Source organism: Eubalaena glacialis, chromosome 5 (genome assembly GCF_028564815.1).
Source record: "Eubalaena glacialis isolate mEubGla1 chromosome 5, mEubGla1.1.hap2.+ XY, whole genome shotgun sequence".
NCBI lineage: Eukaryota > Metazoa > Chordata > Mammalia > Artiodactyla > Balaenidae > Eubalaena > Eubalaena glacialis.
This window is the reverse complement of record NC_083720.1, coordinates 155,828,177-155,837,077: the sequence shown is the minus strand read 5'-3', so window position 1 is coordinate 155,837,077 and position 8,901 is coordinate 155,828,177.

The window sequence follows — 8,901 nt, the reverse complement described above, 5'->3', positions numbered from 1 at the left end:
GATTAGCCCACATTGTCAAGTAGGGATGACTTGTACAAGTTTTTTTTTTTGTTAGAAGAATCACAACAATTATAATTACAAGCAGATGCTTCCAATGTTTAGATAGAAAGATATTACAGCTATTTCAATCTTCAAAGTCATGTGCAGCCTATAGTCTTTTTTTTTTAACATCTTTATTGGAGTATAATTGATTTATGTTGTTGTGTTAGTTTCTGCTGTATAACAAAGTGAGTCAGTTATACGTGTATATATATCCCCATATCTCCTCCCTCTTGCATCTCCCTCCCACCCTCCCTATCCCACCCCTCTAGGTGGTCACAAAGCACCGAGCTGATCTCCCTGTGCTATGCAGCTGCTTTCCACTAGCTATCTATTTTACATTTGGGAGTGTATATATGTCCATGCCACTCTCACTTCATCCCAGCTTACCCTTCCCCCTCCCCGTGTCCTCAAGTCCATTCTCTATGTCTGTGTCTTTATTCCTGTCCTGCCCCTAGGTTCATCAGAACCATTTTTTTTAGATTCCATATATATGTGTTAGCATATGGTATTTGTTTTTCTCTTTCTGACTTACTTCACTCTGTATGACAGGCTCTAGGTCCATCCACCTCACTACAAATAACTCAATTTCATTTTTTTTATGGCGGAGTAATATTCCATTGTATATATGTGCCACATCTTTTTTATCCATTCATCTGTTGATGGACATTTAGGTTGCTTCCATGTCCTGGCTATTGTAAATAGAGCTGCAATGAATATTGTGGTACATGTCTCTTTTTGAATTATGGTTTTCTCAGGGTATATGACCAGTAGTGGGATTGCTGGATCATATGGTAATTCTATTTTTAGTTTTTTAAGGAACCGCCATACTGTCCTCCATAGTGGCTGTATCAATTTACATTCCCACCAACAGGGAAACGGCAATAGTTTTGCATTACAGTAAGTCCCCTACATATGAACGATTTCCATTCCGAGAGCGCATTCGTAAGTCCAATTTGTTCGTGAAGTCCAACAAAGTTAGCCTAGGTACCCAACTAACACAATCGGCTATATACCACTGCTTTTACGCTTGCTTCCAGACATCCTGGGCTTGAAATAAAGATACTGTATTACTGTGCTCTATACAGTCCTGTACAGTAAAGTACACAAAAGCACAGCCCCCTGTGGAGGATGCATACACATAACAATGTACGCCAGACACGTGAACTAACTTACGTGACTGGACGTGCGAACGCACGTTCGCATCTTTGAAAGTTCACAGCTCGAAGGTTCGTATGTAGGGGACTTGCTGCATTTACTTTCAGAATGTCAGCTGACTGCAGCGCACGTGCTCGTGGCAAGAAGGTTCCACTGCCACAGGGGGGCTCGTGAGGAGTCTCCCCACCCCCCAGCCTCGAGGTGCTTTCTGTGCAGGCAGACGAAGGCTCTGGTTCCATGCCACCTGTGATGTGGGGATGTGCGCACTTGTGTTTACATTCACGTCCTCACCCACACCCCGTGCTTCTGTCCTGGGCAGATGAGACGAGAATACGGGAGAGCTGGAAGGGGTCTGCCTGTTCACACCCGGCACAGCCCCGATGTGACCGCTCTGCTCTGCTGGGAAGGGTTTTCACAATCGTAGGGACAGACAGCAGTGCTGGCAGGATGGAGGCATCACTCAGCCCCCTCACTGCCAGCAAACAACACTCAGAAGGACCTGCCTTGAAACAAGTGTAAGCAGTCACACTGGGGCCAAGCACGCACTTTCAACAGACATTAAGTTAGACCTGTGACTTGAAATTTGCCGCATATACAATTTAATTGGTAAGTTTTGTTTTTTTTTAAAGGAATTTCTTTATTTTTATTTATTTATTTATTTATTTTTGGCCGTGTTGGGTCTTCGTTTCTATGCGAGGGCTTTCTTTAGTTGCGGCAAGCGGGGGCCACTCTTCATCGCGGTGCGCGGGCCTCTCACTATCGCGGCCTCTCTTGTTGCGGAGCACAGGCTCCAGACGCGCAGGCTCAGTAGTTGTGGCTCACGGGCCCAGTTGCTCCGCGGCATGTGGGATCTTCCCAGACCAGGGCTCGAACCCGTGTCCCCTGCATTGGCAGGCAGATTCTCAACCACTGCGCCACCAGGCAAGCCCCTTATTGGTAAGTTTTTATACATTTGCTTTGGAGTTTAAATCCTTTACAGGAGTCAAGCTTCTGATATCATGTCTACCCAGATCTGGGCCTGGCTGATTCCTTCCTACCATTTGGGCTCACTGGTGGCACCTCTCGGAGGGCCCGTTCCTTGTCAATCAAGCTTCCCAAGCCCTGCTACTCCCTGTCTCATGACCCTGTTTTATTTTATTCATTGTGATCTAAAATCATCGTCTTTTTTTCTTAATTCATCTTAATTTTTATTGTCAGTTTTCTCTTACTAAGAGTATTATCTTTATGGAGGAATGGATATTTTCTGTGCCGCTTGTCATTTGAACCCTTGCGCCTAGAACTCTGCTTGTAACGGAGCCACCGTGCTCAATATCCTGACTGAATAAATGTTTTTAGGGCAAATTTAAATAACCTTATAATAACATAGTTTAACACTTAAGATTATTTATATTTTGGTACAGTGTTTTAAAAGATTCTCTGTTGTTGGACAGATGATGAACTAAGCGATTTTAACTTCTAAAACCCAGGCTGTATTTTAAATACCTAGGAGCTTATGAAATACAAATGCTATGTTGAAAATACTAAGCACTTTGTTTTTTACACCAGAGATATGAGTCCTTGGTGTCCTATTGATATTTTATCCTATTAAGTTTGGATGCATCTCTTTTAATTTGGCTGTTTAAACAGATCCAAGCCTTGAAGCAAACTTGGAACTAGTGAGACTTTTCCTTTCACAAATGCCTTACTTCCTGGAGAACTGATAAACCTGACTTACAGGTCAGATTCTGGTTATTGCAATTCTGTCACTTAAGCAAATAAAAGTTAAAATCAAAGTCAAATCAGCAAATCATTATCATAAAAATTGATTTCTTTGTTGTATAAGACAATTAAAGATATTCCTAGGTTTACAGAAATGCAAAATGTGGGACTTGATCCTTGATAAAGAGGAGAGTGAGTAAAGGGCTGTAAAAAGAAAAAAAGCTTCTTACCTGTTGTGGCTCCTTTACTCTCACACAGAGCAGTTTACTTCTGGTCACCAGATGTGTGGAGGCTTTTCCCCCCATCAAGCGATTCTCTTTTCTTTTCCTTCGGAATTACTGATAACTGTTGTTACGCCAACACAGACTTAAAAATCCCACTTGGACATGGGGCGAGAGCGGGGAGAGGGTGGGCAGCAGATTAGCCGGTGGGGGGCACGGGGAGCCAGGGCCTGGGCTCGTTGCCCCCAGACGAGGGCTGCTGGGGGTACGGCCCTCACAGGCGGGGTCTCTGTCCCAGAGCACAGGTGTTCTCGGTGCAGAGGCCACCAAGAGCTCCCCACAAAAGTCACGAGAGGGGGCAAGGACAAAACGCATCCAAAAGGAGGAAGGAGGAAGGCGGGACACCAGCAGGTGTCTGTCCTGCGATTTCACTGGCTTCTAATGGTTTCTACCTGGAGATGGCGTCAGATCCCCCAGGTTAGGGATCAGCCCCACAGGACCGCCTCTGACTGCCACTCAGATGCCAACTGCGGCAGTAGTTCCTCGGGTCACCCACAGCCTCCGTCCGATTTGGCTACAAACTGGAGGCTCCCCTGACCCCCTCCTCAGGTCCGATTACTTGCTAGGATGGCTTTCAGCACTCAGAAACACTTCCTCATGTTTACCAGTTCATTAAAGGGTACAGATGAACAGCCAGATGAAGAGGGCTGCAGGGCACGGTGTGCGGAGGGGTGCAGAGCCCTGCTGCCCGCTGAGTGCCACCCTCCCACACCTTCCCCTGTGCACCCAGCGGGCCCTTGCTGGAGGCCAGGCTCTTGGGATTGCGTGGAGCGTTCATCACACAGGCATGATGGATCTGTAACCCCATTTTCCGCCCTTCTCCCTTCACAAGAGAAAGGGGCTGGGCCTGAAAATCCGGAGCTTCTAACGGTGGCTTAGTGTTTCCAGTGACCCACCCTTGTCCAGGACCCCACCCAGAGGCGCCTCCTTAGAACAAAAGACACTCCTGTCCTCCAGCAAATGACAAGGGTTTCAGGAGCTGTGTCAGGAGTCGGGGTCAAAGGCCAAATATTAGAACAAAAGATGCTCCCAGCACTCTTATCACTTGAGTAATTACAATGTTTCAAGAACCCTGTGCCAGGAACTATAATCTCCCAGTGAGTTACTGAAGTCTACCAGCTGGGAATTACAAGGCAGCACGTCGGAATGAGAGTCTGGTTTACATTCGGCTCTGTTATCTCCCAACATTTGCAGCCTCGGTTCTCAGAGGACTGAAAATGCATGAATCTGTGAAACAACCCTAATGCGGTGTCTGGCACGTAATAGGCATTACAAAAATTACATACTTATTTTCTCTTTCTCTTTATTGAATTTTCTCCATCCATTTGTGAAAATCATTTCACACATGTTGGCCAATTATTTGGGAGTGATCAATTTAATCTTGGACTCAGGAGAATTCAAAATGCACAGAAGACAGTGAACTGCACCGGAACGACTTTTATTGACAGGTGCTCAGCACGTTGCTGACTTACCCACCTGCCTGTGTGCAAATATTTGCTATAAATATACAATCCACAGTACCTGAGATTCATAATTTTAAAGCAAAGCTCACTGACTTTCTTCAATGGTTATCCATGTTTATCCCCATGTTTCTAAGTACTATCGATAGACTCCTTTTCTGTTAAGTAGCTGAGCGTTTAGATTGGTCCTTGACTCCGCTGAACAAGGGGTGATGGGAAGAGGAGATTCACCTTGGTAGAATGTTCGTTGCATCCTTGTTTACCTGGGTGGTTGCTGCATGTCGAAGATGCAAGGGAGAGAACACACCGAACTCACCTAGAGGAAACACAGCCTAGTGAGCAAATCAGGCAGAAAACCCTAGGTTAGCAATCAAATATAGTAAGTCTAAGAATTTAAGTACAGAGTCTTGTTGAACACTGGGGAGGGGAATACAGTGCTCCGCTGGGGTTATCACGGAAAGCGTGGAAACAAAGCGGAGGAAGTGCCATGTTAAAGAACCAGTAAGAGTTCAGTAGGAGAGTCGCGGTGAGCACGCTAAGAATGAAGGACTTAGGAAACTGCAGAACTTAGTCACTGGGCTTCAGATTTATTAAGAGATGTTTGGGTTGGAAGCGATGGGAAATAATATCTGAAAATTGCACAATCTGTAACAGGTTGAAATCTTGGGTTCTCTGCTAATAAGTTATTATGCAGATTTTGTTGAATATTTAAAGATATGTTTAACCTGGCAGCATCAGAATTGGCTTCCCTCTTCCTTTTCAAAGAATTGACTTGTCTATCTGAGCATTTCACAAATTTTCCTGACTCAAAACCCCCTTTAATAATATTTTTATGTTTAGTACTAAGTATTACTTGAATAGTAATAACATGAACCATATGAAGTTGCTGATATTCAACTATTCTGACTTACAAAAGCAATAATTTCATTTGATTCAAACAATATATTATGGCTACATACCTAAACTTTTTCATTATTTTATCCATTTTATACAATTGATTATAAAATGTGTTCTTAGTACTCTTAAAAATTTATGATACATGAAGATTGTATCATAAAATTTGTTTTTGTACAACTCATACTATATAGACAATTTTTAATGATTTCTCATTGTATAAATAGTACAGTTATCTAAAAAATTATATTAATTTATATAATGAAAAGCATAATCTGGGGACATATTTTAAATGGCAAAATATCACGTTTGACCTAGGGAAAGAATGAATATTGAAATGTTGGTGGGAGTTTCATGACAAATCACACCAGCAATAGTGGACAAAAGCCATTTCTACCCAGTGGGCTAGAGCAGCCTTGCACAAACGCATGTCCCACGAGTGTTTCTTTTTTTTCCTTTTCCCTTGGAAACGAGTGTAGAAGGAAAATCATCATTGTGTCTGTACTGCTAAGAGAGCTCCAACATGGAGCCCGGAGGCCACTGGGGAAATGTGACTTCAGTGCGTCTCAGCCCGGATGGAATCTGACCTTTGACCACTTATCCTTATCGCCCTAGTGAAGGCGTCCAGAACATCTGCCAGAAACTCGAGACACTTTCCAGACCCTCACCCTAAAATAACTCGCCGCAGTCCATGTGCTTTTTGGACCCCTACCCGAAAACGACGCATGATTCCTCAGGGACAAGTATTTCCTGACCCACATCAAGAGTCCATCACCGTTCTTGCCAGGTGACTTTAACAACCTCGTGGCTTTTTGTCTTTACAAGCCTCTGACTCTTTCTCTTCCTTAGGACACTCTTGGTTTTACCCGAATCTGTGTCTTCCAAACTACAGTTCTTAAGCCCACAAATAAATTCTTTTCTTAACTGCAGCCTCTGCATTGTTTGGGGGTCGACCTTTCACGGCATCCGATGAATAGGCTACACCCCCAGCTCTGGTACAACCTCGGATGCAAGTGAAGCCCCTGCGGGAGTGCACGGCGCTCCAGCATCTCCTCCGCGGCCCTGGACTTGCTGGTGAGTGCCCCTCTACTCAAGGCTCTCACCTTGGGAGAGGTTCTAATTTATTTGTTGGTCCTCTGTTGTTGACTTCTGTTTTCAAGATGTCGTTTTCTGTTTGGTCCGGGGAGTAATTACTGTCGAATATGGAAAGTTCACTCTCTAAGGGTCAGTCTGCAGAGCAATCCCTCTGGAACTCCTGCTGGGTCTTCGTATGAGAACTGTGGACCCCAGCCCTGCAAGTATTTGTTTTGCTGACTGTGATTACCTGGGATGATTAACAATTAAATTGACCTACTTGTGGCTCCTTTGAAATCCCTGAATTGGTTTACCTAATTTATTTATTCATTTATCTAATTTATTTGTTAGTCTATCTGCCCAGTCAGCTAGAAAAAAGGATGTAAGACAAAATAGGGAAGCACATTTCAATTGGTATATTGAGGGCTCCAAACACACTAATGAATCCACTAAAGCGTCCCTCAGAGAAACTAACTCACGATTACTTCAAAGGATTTCCAAATTGGAAAAACATCCTCTGAGGCTTCTGAAGGTCTCCCTCCGCCCCACACCCCACCCCTGCCTCTTCCTGTTCCTCTGAATGTCCGCTGCAGTGTTCTCCCTGCTGCCCATCTCTCTCTGAACTTATTTCTTATAACACTAAGATTGATCCCCCATAGAAGTCAGCAATGCATCCAATGGCCTGGTGACATTGTCTATGATTATTATAATCATTGCGAAAAAACTATTTTTTCAAAATTCTGACCTTAAAGGGAACAAAAGTCTTCCTAGGAGGAGCTTGCATTTCTCTCCCTGTGCCTTTGAAATGTAAATGTTCTACCAGTTCTTCAAGAACCCTTTTTTAGATCATCACCAATCCTAAGACTGAAGATTTATTTAAAAGACTGAGGAAAGGGGTCTTTTTAAACACAAACTGCTAACGGGACTCTCTTGTCCAAACAGCCTTCTTAAAATTGCTTGCCAAGGACAAACACAAATCTTAAAAGTCTTCCCCACAAATTATAAAAGCCATCTAAGCAAGTTGGTTTACTTTATTCCAACTGCAATTTATAAACTAGTGACTTTTGTGTTATAATTGATTTATGGCTAAAGGTTGCTTGTTTTTGGTGATGCCACTTGGCCTGTGGGATCTTAGTTCCCTGACCAGGGATTGAACCTGGGCACCGGCAGTGAAAGCACTGAGTTCTAACCACTGGACCACCAGGGAATTCCCTGGCTAGAGTTTTAAAAAGAAAGCTGTGAGATCTCTGTCGGCATCTAACACTTTGTATGTCTAGATATGTACATTTTAGATATGGTATTTTTTTCTACCTCTAGATGGTATAACCAAAATTAATTTGTAAAGAGTTCTATTTAATTGACTTAAAGAAAATTAAGTACTTATATAAATTCTCAGAAATATAATAGAAACTAGCCCAAATGAATTTCAGGTTCATGTGGTCTGGGAAATATTTGGTATTAAATTAACATTTGGTGTAAAACTTGTTTAAGTTTTCTGGTTTAATTAATACAGATACGTTGTTAGAGTTATCAGCATTAAGTATAATACTTTTATTGTACCTAGGTTTGCTAAAAGTCAAGTAATTTCACGTTATCTTTTACAAAATTTGTCAGCAAGAAAAATAATTTGGTGTGATATTTTCAAAAGTAAGTTAAGTAAATGTAAATGGGAAAAGAGTTTTTAGATGAACTCTTTTAGAATAATTATGTTTTATGATATGTCTACATAATAGTTTCCCCAAAACATTTTGGTAATTTAAAACTTCAGAGTTTTGCTAAGTTTAGTTAAATGCTACAATGTCTAGATCATTTCCAAATAAGATAAAATACTGAAACCTTTATTGCTAAACAAGTCTAAGTTTACTTACTTTTGACCTCTTTTGCAGATAGACTAAAACTATTGGGTCTATAAGTAAATGTGTATATCTTGTGCCTTATTAAGAGATTGTGCTATAAAGTAGCATATCCTTTTTAAAATTATAAAATGTATTTATAAGTATGCCAAGCCATGTAACATTAACACAATTCACAATTGTTTAGTTCTTTATTTTTACTAAAAAAATTTAGGGTTTCAAAGTATTAAGAATTCTACTTAATATATGTAATTAAAACTCGTAAAATTATAAGGAAAGCATCTTTGAATGAAAGGAAACTTTTTAAAAAAGGTATAAAGAATGGAAAAGCATTTGTTAAGGGAAAAAAAGTGATTTTGTCTTAAAGCTGGTTATTTGTAAATGGGAAAGAAAACAAGGGGCAAATAAAATGGAATTAGAAGGTTGTGAAAGGTTTTTAAAAAA